Here is a 13364-nt window from a genome sequence, read left to right as displayed (position 1 = left end):
ATTCTCTTCCTCTAGCAACTTTATTGTTTCAAGTTTTAAATCCAAGTCTTTCATCTGTTTTGAACTGGTTTCCTGCAGGGTGAAAGATACGGATCTATTTCATTCCTCTGCGAGTGATGTCTTGCTATACCAGCACCATTTATTGCTACTCCTGTTTCCAGTGTATGGTTGTGATTCTTGTGTCAAAATCAGGTTTCTAACCCGTTCAGGTTTTTTTTTTTTAGATCATGTACTATGTCCTGTTGTTTTATATTAGATTCTTGGTTATTTCTTATTATCTCTGTCACTATGGATCCAAAGTACAATTTTAGGTCAGGGATTATTTGTCTCCTGCCATATCCTTTCCGCTTTGTTTGCTTTAACTATGGATGTTCCAGTATTATTTTAGAATATTTTCTAGTTTCATAAAGTGTATTATTAATAATGTATTGATCCTGGATACTACTTGCTGTAATGTTGAATTTTTAAAAGATTAAATGCAGGCAGATTCAATTGTCTAGTGCATTTCTTTGATTTCTTTGATAGTTTTTAATGTTTTCTTCACAAAGGTCTTTCACTTCCTTTGTTAGGTTGTTTTCCTAGGAACTTAAATTTTCTGCTTTAGTGAATGGAATAACCTTCCCATTTCCTTTTTTTTTTTTGTTTGTTTTTGTTTTTGTTTTTGTTTTTCGAGACAGGGTTTCTCTGTATAGCCCTGACTGTCCTGGAGCTCACTTTGTTGACCAGGCTTGCCTCGAACTCAGAAATCCGCCTGCTTCTGCTTCCTGATTGTTGGGATTAACGTACTTATGTTTTTAAGATGAATTTTCTTCTTCCCTGATGGTATTTGTCAATTCTGAAATTTTCTGGTGTTGTGTGTAGAGACTTTTAAATATACAACCATGCATACAAGCAATTTGGCTTCATATTTTTATATGTTTTATTTCTTTTTCTTATTGATCTAAGAGTTCAAGATATAAGAGAGTAGAGAGCTGACACCCTTGTGTCATTGCAGATTTTAAAGAACATACTCTCACTTTTGCCATGTTTGATATAATGTTTGACTTAGGTCTGTCATGTAAAGTCTTTATTACATTCAAGTATGTTATGTCAATTTATAATTTGTTAGGACTTTTATCATTGAAAGCAGGTTGCACTTTGTCAAATTTCCTATGTGCACCTATACAGAAAATCATGTGATTTTTACCCATAATCATATTCATATCAGGTGTTACAGCTTTTGGTTTATGCTAGTTGAACCAATCTTATATTCCTGCAATGAACACAAGTTGCTTTGAAGGTAAGTGGATATGTTTAAGTTGTTCATATCTTCCCAGCCCTTAATATTTTATTTTACTTATTTTAAATAATATTTTATTTTATTTTTATGATGTGTGTGTGTATATATATTGTGTGTGAGGGAACCCACAGTGGCTAGAAGGGATAATAAGAACCCTTGCAGCTGTAGTTACAAGCAATTGTGAGCTGCATGATATGGAGAGCTAGAATCTGGGTGTTCCCCAAGAGCAGCCAATATAAGTACTCTTAACCACTGAACAATATAAGTACACTATATAAGTTCTCTTTTTTTTTTTTTTTTTTTAAGGATTTAACAATGGCGCTCTGGAGCACTGATTGGCGTGGAACTCACTACATAGGCAAGGCTGTCTTCACACTCACAGAGACTGGGCTTCCTTTGCATCTGAACTATTACTGAAATTAAAGGCATACTCCACCATGCCTGTTCCCTAATTTAGTTTTGATAGGTTCATAGTGGAATTTTCTGTTTATCTGCATTCTCAAGTGTTTTAGGATATGTATTTTCAACATATCCGCCAACAATCCTCTAGATCTTGTCAAAATCTTGTAGAATCTCTCCTGTCATCTCTAATTTTGCTATCCTGGACTCAGTATCTTTGATGAATTTGGGTAGGGTATTTTCAATCCTATTTATTTTTCAAAGAACTAATCCTTGTTTAACATAGTTTTTATATTATTCATTTAGTCTCTCTTACATTTGTTTCTGCTCCAGTCTGTATTAGTTCTTGCCATATACTGCTTGTAGGGGGGTGGCAGCTTTCTTTGTTTTTTGAAGACCTCAGGATGCATCATTGGGTCATTTGTTTGAGATTGTACTGTTTTGTTTTTTGTTGGTTGTTGTTTTGTTTTGTTTTTTGTTTTAATGCCATTGCTACAAATTTTCCTCTTGGAACTATCTTAACTATATCCTAAAGGTTCTGATCAACTGTGCTTTTACTTTCCTTTGATTCTAGAATTTTAAAATTGTTTCCCTGAGATTTTTCAACAAAGCATTAGTCATTCAAGAGTATAACATGATCATTCTCTAAGAACTTGGGTAATTTCTCCTGGTAGTGAGTCTGAGTTTATGCTACTGTTTTCTGGTCTGATACATGAAATTACTTTAATTTCTTCCTAATTTTTAAGACTTTACTGTGGCCTAGAATATGACATCTTTTAGAGATTACATAGGCTATTTAGACAAATGTATACTTTGTACTTGTTGATAGAATATTCTGTACATATCTGGTATGTCTGTTTTAATTTTTAGTATAGTTTAAGTCTGAAATATGAGAACTTCTCATTTGAGTGTCCCCTCGAACAATGTTACTAATGTAATGTAGTAGTGAAACTATCTTTTTTCTTTTTATTCATATTATATTAACTTATTTATTTTAGTTTTAAATTTTTTAAATTTATTTTTCTATTATACAATTCATCCTGACCACAGTGTCCCCTCCCCCTACTCCTTTCAGATCTCTCTCACCTCCTCTCTCCCCTCCCCAGGTCAACCCCCATCTTTCCCCAGGAAAGAGCTCTACTCTCAGGGTTATCAACATAACACAACAGAGATTCAATAAGGAGGGGCACAAACCCTCATGTCAAGGCTGGAAGAGGCAACTCAGTAGGTGGAAAATTGTTGTGGATAGCTTGTATTTTGATGATAATTTCGCTCTTCAGGAAGAAATGAGTCACCTCAGGTGACTTCTTGTTCATCATCCCCCTAATGAATAAAGGAGCCAGTCCCTGGATGAGTGGGCAGGACTTCCGGGTTAGATAAGGAAAGAGAGGAAGCAGGAGAGAGAGTCTTTTGGGATGGGGATAGTGAGAGGACAAGTTGTAGCCACTAGCATCTCCTGGTTTCAGTGGTGAATCTGTCAGAATTTGCCACTGGAGAGCTTAGATTTAATAAGGCTTACAAAATCAGGATTTTAGTTATTGCGTCCAGTGATTGAGTTACCGTTGTTTCTGAACTAAGTTTGTGTGGTGTTTTCCTTCACATGGTGGCTCATCTGGGTTCAAGAGAGAAAAGTACAGTGCATAGGTTTGCATACTGTGCAAAAGAAAAGCATAGGTTTACCCTATGTGCACCACAAAGGCCGTGGGGGTTTTGAAGCATGAGGCTGGCATGGTAGCGACTGACCAATGGGAACTTAGCCAACTGGGTGGAAAGATTTTGGAGCTCTGATTCAGAGTCTCCATGAGATAAAAACATTGCCCATCAGAGCATGGCTAACCAGCCAGCCAGTCAGCCGGGGCAGAGAATAGCAGGGCATAGTGCAGGAACTAGCTGGTCTCTCTTTTTAATATTTCCCACAACAGAAAATTGTCCCAAAATCAGGGTAAAGTGTCACCAATACCCCATTCTCACTGTTATTAACTCTCCTCCAAATTCTAAGCCAACAACAATAACATATATAGAAAGAACCTGGTGCGAATTCTCACAGGCACTAAGACTGTTGCTTCAGTCTCTATGACACCCTCTCCCCCAGCCCTGTCTAGTTGATTTGGGAGCCATGCTTTCCTGGTGTCTTCAACCCTTCTGGCTCTCATAGTTCTTCACCACCTTTTCCATGGGATTCCCCTACCTCCAAGGGGAGAGATCACTCCCTTGGTTGGTCTCTCTTTATAATCTTTGGCTGTGAGTCTCTGCATCCTCTCCAAAAAGCTACACGATTCAGCCTCTCTAATGACAACTGGACCAATCTATTAATATAGCAGAATATCTTTAGGAATCATTTCACTGATATTTTTGGGGTGGGGTCAGTTGTTTTTGGTTCTACCGTAGGTCTCTGAGCTATCCAGCCTCTGGTTCCTGGACATCCAGGCATTGTCAGACTTAGCCTTTCTTCATGGCATGGGTATTGCCCAGGGTAGGATGTCAGGCATAGCATGATAACTAGCAGGGTATGCCAATTGACATTGTATGTACAACAGTGCCTTGAAAGAAAACTGATTCAGCAAGGTCTGGTTCCTAAAAGGTAAATGTAGAGGTGGCTGGGGATGACCCTCAGTGCCTATACATAGCAGTGCATGTTTGGAAGAAATGTACTTGTGGGTATTCTGCGGGGGAAGTACACCAACCAGTACATTTTGTGCTGCAGCAATTTGCAAAGGGAAGTCCAGCAGGGCCTGTACATTTGGGAATTTGATGGCAGGAGAGTAGAACATCTAGCAAATCCTGATATATAACAGTGTATGAGAATTAGTGGTCTATCAGGATAGCTTACAACCTGAGGCTGGGGGGTTCAGGGCTGTATTTGTTTCCCTGAGACATTTTCCTAGTAGCATATTCTGACCTTAGGGATCCCTGGGAGCCCAGTGCCAATGCTTTCTTCCACCCTTGGCCTGTGGGTTGCCAGGGCCATTGTGAACTTGTCAAGGTTTCTCTGTGACCCACAGAACAGGAGGCTTTCTTTGTGGAGAAAAGCAGGGGTTCTTTAAACTTCATCCATTCATGACCAAAGTTTTCAACCAAGAAAATTTTTACACAACCCAAAGTATGTCTTTATTTGTAAGATAAGTGTGTCAACCAAATATTTACTGCCAATAAATGATCATTTTGTTTTAAAACAGTATTGTATGCATATTATTTTACTATTTGTTAAATATGAAAACCATTTTCCACACAAATGAGATGTATATCCTTATTCATTTTTACATAGATCACTAAACCTTGCATGAATGGTTGACACAGAGTCTTGATACCTACAAGCTTCCAGATGGTGAAGATATGAGGCTATCATGTCAGGATCTGATGCTCTATCAGGCATCAAGGAGGTTTCATACCTATTAATTAGTATATATGAGGTGGCCATGGGGAGGGGGGCTGATACTTAGGGCTATAAATTTGGATGGCAGTCGTGGTGGAAGAGTGTCCAGTAGGGCCTGCATTCTAGCATTGTTTGTGGGCTGTCACTTGAGGAAGTTGTCCAGGAGGCTTGATACCTGTAAGTTTAGAAGGGAGGGCAACAGTGCTGAGTCTAGCTAGCAAGGTCTAAAGAATAGCAATTTATTTTTGGTGTCAGTGCTGCAGGGACCATGTACAAGAGGACCAGGGTCCTAGCACAGTATGTGGGGGTAGTGTTCAGTCGGGCAAGGCAACAATGTATGGATAGTTGAAGAGGGTTGTATAGCAGAGCCCTGAACATAAATGTATACATGTGGTAGCAGAGATAAGGGGGAGATAACCAAGAGGATCTGATTCCTAGCAGTCTTTGTGGAGAGGGAGGGAGAGGGAGAGGGAGAGGGAGAGATGGCTAGATACCTAATGTGTACCTGGAATGTGGCAGAGGACTACCAGTAGGGGCCAATACCTAACAGTGAATGTTAGAATGTTAGCTAGGGATAGAGGTGCAATAGGACCTGATACCAAGTAGAGTATTTAGTTTGCAGAGTCCAGGGAGTTTCAGCAAAAGGGAGATAGTTATCAAGACCTAATCTCTAGTAGTGCCTGCAGAATGGGTAGAAGGACAGTGGGCCTGATACAAAAAAAGTTTATGTGGTGGCAAGGTCTGTAACACTACTCAATAGTCAGCATTTTCTGTGGATTGCAGTGGGTATCCAGCTGGCACTGATACATTGTGCACTCAACCATGCTAAATCCCACATATACTGCTGCATAAAAGGCCCTTCTGGATACCCTTGCACTACGACTGATTTATTGCACTGCTAGAAGTCAGTATATGTGCATTGGAGGCCTGAAATCTAAAGGTATGTAGTGCTGATGTGAAGGTGTCTATTAGAGTCTGATGATTCACCAGGCTGCTTGGTGCTCTTAGTTGTATGTGTAACAGGGCCTGATTTCTAGCATGCTATGTTCAGTGGAGTGGGTGTGGATGCATAGCACCATATATGCAGCTGCAGGAGGGCAGGACCCATCAGGGCCAGATTATGTAGACTGCATGCAATGCTGGGCTTTTGTAGCTATTGATCAGGGACTGGGAAGGGGGTTCTGTGAGAGGCAAGATGGGAAAAATTAGCTGTTATCCATATATATGCTGTTTTGAAAATGTGGGGGCCTGTTTTCTCCTTTATGTAACCACCAGGTATCTAGAATGAGGTCAGCTGCTTTTTTTCTGCAATCCCCAAATAGCTGGTCTCCTGGAACTTTGAACTCAGTTTAGGGAATCAGCTTTTAGAGAGGTCCTTTTATGAATTACATATTTTCCTTTTCTCACTGTATAATACTAAGACTTGTATTGGACTATCTGATTCAATTAGGAAAGAGAAACCATGCTGGAAGAGGCTGAGTCAATCCTGCGCATGTGTCTTTAGGAGAAGATGCTGGGTAATTGTGTGGGGGTGATGCTGAATGACTTTTCCTGGATGAACAACCATCTTGACACCTCAGAAAAGGTTATAATGAAAGATCAAAGAAAATATTCCACTGAAGTGTAGCTTGGTAAGTCAGTGAGTTTATTGGGGCATCATACAGAAGCATGGGTGAGGAGTAACCTACATGAGCATGGTGGGCTCTGCAAGTGCATTACCCAAAATCTTACCCTGCATGGGTCACAACTCATGAGAGCTGCATCTTTGGAGCGCCCTTCACATCTTGCAGGCAGCAACACAGAAGAGTCTTTTCTTCCCCAGCAATGATTTATTGCTCGTATGACCTTGGAGTAAGTTCCATGAGCTTCTTGAGTTTAGTGAGTTCTCCTTCACTCCTTCTCTTTCTCCTTCTCTTCCTCCTCCTGCAGGACATGTTTCATCCTCAAGGACAGAATGTTGACATCAGGCCAAACCTTCAGTATATTCAGCCAAAACTTAAAGCTGGGATGGCTCAGTGTGACCAAGGAGATTCGGGTTATGCAATCTTGGGAATGTGTGATACAAACATTTAGAGGAGGCTACTTGAGAAGCTGTCACAGAGCAGCAATGGCATCTTTTCTGACTTCATTTTGAGTCTTATGATGAAACAGAAGTATAGAAGTTGAAGGATCTAACATTTCTCATGTGTTCTAGGTGACCCTGGAAATGCCACTCCAGCTAGTCATTCCCATGTTTACAGAAGAAAAAGGTCTAGGCATGTGAATATAAGAAATCATGTTCTATGGGCTAGGAGATGATTCAGTGTGTAAGAACATTTGTGCAAGCTTTAGGACCTGAGTTTGAATACCTGGCACTCATGCTAAAAGCTAAATGTGGCCATGCATGTTGTACATACCCAGCATCAAGAGCGATAGACATTTCACTGGCTTGCTTTCTGCCAGTTTATCTATCAGGTCTCAAAGGAGCATGAGCACACACACCTGCAAGTGCTTCTGGTTTCCACTACTCTGTTTGTAAATGTATAACTGAACAACAGGGGATATTGTGTTAGTGAGTACAAAGCCAAACTAACAGAGATGGGGCATAGAGAACAAAGACACATGGTCTATTATAGGTAAGGAGAGCATGCACATCCTTTGGCAACAGAAAGCATGTGGATTTTATCCAGTAGTGTATGGGGGAGTCTGATTTTATGCATGCTCAGTAAAGGAAGGCCATACCATCATGAGTGTGCTCAACTTAAGGTCATGGAACCAAAGTGCCAGAGATTTAAATTATGGGGCAAATGTCAAGATGACTCAACAGGTAAAAGCATCCACAATGTAGCCTGGCAACCTCATTAGGCCCCAGATCCAAATGATGGAAGAAGAGTACTGATGCCTCAAAATGTCTGAACAGCCACACAAGTGCCCACAAAGTGTACACACACAGAGAGACACACACACTCACACACACACACACAATGTATTTTAAAAGATATTTAAGTTATGGACAGAAAGTACTGTGAGTATGCACAGTTTACACTATTAATAGTGAAGCTGGAAACAATAAACAGGATTTTTCAGGGTATTGACAGAGGAGCTTTCCTTGGAAGGTGCCAGTCTGGCTTTGAGGGTGAATTCACCACAGTGGACACTGGGGTTCTTGTTGCCACCTCTGAGGCACAGGATCGCGGGAAGCAAGATGAGCATTGGCAGACACTTCAACCAAACTTCACACTGAAAAAATGTGGTGAGTTGTATCCACTCGCTGGAAGGAGTGAAGGCATTTATGACATGCTTGGGAGCACTGCATGAAATGAGCGGAAGCCCAACATGAAATGAGTGGGAACACTACAGGAAATGAATGAGAATGCTATAGGAAATAAGAGGGAGAGCTACAGGAAATAAATGTAACATGGTTATTTGTGCCCCTTCTGGCCTTCAGATCTGATCTTTTTTTTTTTTTTAAATTAGGTATTTTCCTCGTTTACATTTTCAATACTATCCCAAAGGTCCCCCATACCCACCCCCCCCAATCCCCTACCCACCCACTCCCCCTTTTTGGCCCTGGTGTTCCCCTGTACTGGGGCATATAAAGTTTGCAAGTCCAATGGGCCTCTCTTTGCAGTGATGGCCAACTAGGCCATCTTTTGATACATATGCAGCTAAAGACAAGAGCTCCCGGGTACTGGTTAGTTCATATTGTTGTTCCACCTATAGGGTTGCAGTTCCCTTTAGGTCCTTGGGTAATTTCTCTAGCTCCTCCATTGGGGGCCGTGTGACCCATCCAATAGCTGACTGTGATCATCCACTTCTGTGTTTGCTAGGCCCCGGCATAGTCTCACAAGAGAGAGCTATATCTGGGTCCTTTCAGCAAAATCTTGCTAGTGTATGCAATGGTGTCAGCATTTGGAAGCTGATTATGGGATGGATCCCTGCATATGGCAATCACTAGATGGTCCATCCTTTCGTCACAGCTCCAAATTTTGTCTCTGTAACTCCTTCTATGGGTGTTTTGTTCCCATTTCTAAGAAAGGGTAAAGTGTCCACACTTTGGTCTTTGTTCTTCTTGAATTTCATGCGGATTGCAAGCTTGTACAACCACTCTGGAAATCAGTCTGGCGGTTCCTCAGAAAATTGGACATAGTACTACCGGAGGATCCCGCAATACCTCTCCTGGGCATATATCCAGAAGATGTCCCAACCGGTAAGAAGAACACATGCTCCACTATGTTCATAGCAGCCTTGTTTATAATAGCCAGAAGCTGGAAAGAACCCAGATGCCCCTCAACAGAGGAATGGATACAGAAAATGTGGTACATTTACACAATGGAATACTACTCAGCTATTAAAAAATGAATTTATGAAATTCCTAGGCAAATGGATGGACCTGGAGGGTATCATCCTGAGTGAAGTAACCCAATCACAAAGGAACTCACACAATATGTACTCACTGATAAGTGGATATTAGCCCAGAAACTTAGGATACCGAAGATATAAGATACAACTTGCCAAACGCATGAAATTCAAGATCTGATCTTTTTATTCCTCTACAGTTGTATAAGGACATTGATGTGGCCCTGGAAAAGCCTTTTGCAATGATGTCTGTTCACCTTTACCCCTAACTCTTTTCTTAGGTAAAGTTTGCTCCTGCTTAATCATGGCCTCTATTCCAACCCTGGGGTTAAGTAGTGGAGTCCAGCCCACGGAGACATGGCTTCCTGAACCCTCATCTTCTGTGACAGGCCAAGACTCTGCTGAAGTGTGACTATATTTCTATGGGTGGGACCTTCATGCTTGGAGAGCACAGTTAGCACTAAGACTGGGGGTGGAGTCCCTAGTTCCTTGAGCTTTTATTTCAATGCATCACCCTAGTACTAGACACCAGGCTAGCTCCGAGAGTCACTTATAAACTTGTCCCAAAACAGGGCATGTAGAACAGGACCTGGGACTGCTCAGGGCCATGAAATAAGTTAGAAAGATAATGCTGGAGGCTAACTAATGGTCAAAATATAAACAAGGTGGTGGTTCATTCCACCTTGAAATCAAGATGCAAAGGTGATGGTCATGGTGGTCCATGAAATAGGATCTAAAGGAGAGTAGGTGCCATGGGTCAGTGACTGGAGCACCTACCTGTCTTCAGAGTTCACATGAAGAATTCTACCATGCTTCCCTCAAGTAGACTGCTTGGACTTGGGGGATATTTATACCCTTGTGCATATTCTTACATCTTATCTGCTACCGTAGATTGAAGTCATGATAAAATGTGACTCTGAGAGGTACACTACTCTCCTGGGTGTGCCCATTCTTAGCACATGGCAGAGATGACAGGAAAAGCAGAGATGGGAGTCCAACATGCCAGGCCTGCTTGTTTTGTATACACCATATTCCATTTTACTCATTTGCACTTATTAATTTCTGGACAATTGGTTTTCTGCAAAGTCCCAATCTTAAATCTTCTGTTTCAGGACCCCAAGAGCCCAAACTGCTGCTGGTGGAGTGCAGAGGGAACTTGAGCCCTCTCCACAACTCTTGTATTTCTATTGGTGTTTAGCTTTATGTTATACTGGATGGTGACAGACACAATAAGACAGACTAACTCTCACTCTCTACACTCTCACCCCCTTAACATCGTCTTGGCTCACTTTAAGGAAGTGAAGACCAGAGCCCACAATCTCTCAGTGGACATGAACAAGAAGAAAATGCAGGCATATTGCAGCTGAGAGTGGCCCATTTTCAGAGTGGGATGGCTAGCAGAGGGAACTTTTCCTCTTGTTAACAAGTGGAAAACAAAGTGTTCCAGAAGGCACAGAGACATCTAGACCAAGTCCCTTACATTGTAGTCTAGAAAGATTTGGTTGTCAATCCACCACCTTGAGTGAAACCCTTTTTATTACTCCTGACTAACACTACTTTGCTCCCAGAAACTATGACCGCTATAATGCCAAAAGAACAAAAATGGAAAGACGCCAAGCCTTCAAAATTTCTCTATCCTATTCTACAGGACAGAGGTTATATTCCCACTGCCTTATACTCAGACACCAGCTCTGACTGAACCCTCATCAACTGCCTTTGCCAGTCCTCCATTAGAACATCCACCTGCACTCTTGCAGGCAGGGCCAGGGCAAGCGCCTTGGCTGGCAGGTCCTCCACAGATGCACCCACCCCAAGGAATTCCTCCAGCAGAGCCAGTGGTCCCTGCACTGGCTTTACTCCTGTCTGTGTATTCACCAGGGAGAGTGCCCCAGGTTCCAATAGTGTCCACATCAGGGATGGAAGGAGACCCAGCCCAGGGGACCAGAAGCAGGCATGCTGTGCCACTGCCCCAGGCCACAGCATCAGAGGCAAATTCCACTATCTTACCCCTGAGAGTGATAGGGCCAATTGATGAGCAGGGGAACCAACAGCACCATTATTGGCCCTTCACTATGACTGATCTCTACAATTAGAGAAGAGAACATGCCAAGTTCTCTGACAACCCTAGAGAGCTCAGTGGTCTATTAGGCATCAGCCCACTTGAGATGATTGTCAATATGTAACTGTTACATATTCTCTTTACCATAGAGGAGAGGGAACACATCATCCTGGAGGCCTGGAAGAATATTTTGGGTGCCAATGGCACTCAAACACAGAATCCAGCTATTGATAAAGGGTTCCCCCTCAGGAGACCATCTTGGGATTATAACATGGGGACAGGTAAAGAGCATCTCCAAGTCTATCACCAGTCTCTAATGGTGGGTCTCAGGGCAGGTGCTAAGCAACCCACAAATTTGGCTAAAGTTTATGATGTCAGGCAGAGAGATAATGATAACCCTGCAGAGTTTCTCAAGAGGGTTATGGATGCTTTCCACCATTATACACACTTAGATCCTGAGGAAATGGTGAACTCTAACACAGTGGCACTGGCATTTATAAACCAGTCAGCACTGGACATTAGAAGGAAGCTACAGAAACTAGAAAGTTTAGGGGAAAAGACATTGAGAGATTTAGTGAGAGTGGCAGAGAAAGTGTACTATAACAAAGAAACTAAGGATGAAAAGATATTAAAACAGGGAAGATGCTAAGCAGAGATATAGCAAAAATCCTGCTAGCCAGCTAGCCAATTCGGATCAGTAATTTGGATCAGAAAGAAAGAAGATGCCAGCTCCGGAACATCGTGGATGGGAGGTAAACAAAAGAAAGCCACCAGTCAGATCATGGAGAAGGCCATCAACCAGCCTTGGGTAAGAGTCAGTGTGTCTATTGTAAGGAGGAAGGACACTGGGCTAGAGAGTACCCAAAGAAAGAGCTTAAAAACAAAATCATATTTACTGAGGAAGAAGAAGACTAAGGGAGTCTAGGATCAGACCCCTCTCCCTGAGCCCAGGGTATCCCTCAGTGTGTGTGTGTGGGGGGGGGGGGGGGAGAGGTGCCGCTGGACTTCCTGAAGGGCCATTGTCTAATAAAAAATCCTGGGTCCAGGGAGCCACAAGTGTCAAACAATATTCATCCCATTGTTAAAGAGAGATTTATTAGCTAAAATGAGAGCTCAAATTCATTTTGATCCTGGGAAAGTCTGACTGACAGACTGGAATGGAAATCCAATTCAGGTGCTGACACTTGACCTGGCCTCTGGGACTGAGTATAGACTATACGAATCAACAGCCAGTCCCAAACAGGACTTGGATGACTGGCTGGAAAAATTTCCCCAGGTATGGGCAGAGACTGGAGGTATGAGGCTGTCAGAACATCGACCTTCTGTGTTTGTAGAGCTCAAGCCAGGAGCAGATCCAGTATGGGTCCACCAATATCCCATGCCTCAGGAAACACAGAAGGGGATCATTCCCAATATCCAGAAACTGTTGGCCTTTGGAGTGCTTAGGCCATTCCAGTTGACCTGGAACATGCCATTATTGCCTGTGAAAAGCCAAAGTCCAATGACTACTGGCCTGTCCAACATCTATGGGAAGTTAACTGCAGGGTAATGGTCATCATCTCACAGTGCCTAACCCTTATACCCTGTTGAGTTCTCTACCTCCAGAATGGAAATGGTATTCTGTTCTAGATCTAAAGGATGCTTTCTTCAGCTTATCTTTGGCTCCCAAAAGCCAGAAATACTTTGTATTTGAATGGCATGATTCTGAGAGAGTCATTAATGGACAACTCACCTGGACCCGGCTGCCTCAAGGTTACAAGAGCTCACCCACTATTTTTGATGAAGCTTTGCATGAGGACCTGGGTGAATATAGATTTAATAATCTAGATATAATTCTTGTTCAGTATGTAGATGACCTTCTAGTTGTAGCAGAAACCAAAGAAGAATGCAAGAAGGAGACCCAGAATCTCCTACAG

Source organism: Mus musculus, chromosome 18, assembly GCF_000001635.26.
Source record: "Mus musculus strain C57BL/6J chromosome 18, GRCm38.p6 C57BL/6J".
Classification (NCBI taxonomy): Eukaryota; Metazoa; Chordata; class Mammalia; order Rodentia; family Muridae; genus Mus; species Mus musculus.
This window is presented reverse-complemented; position numbering follows the sequence as displayed.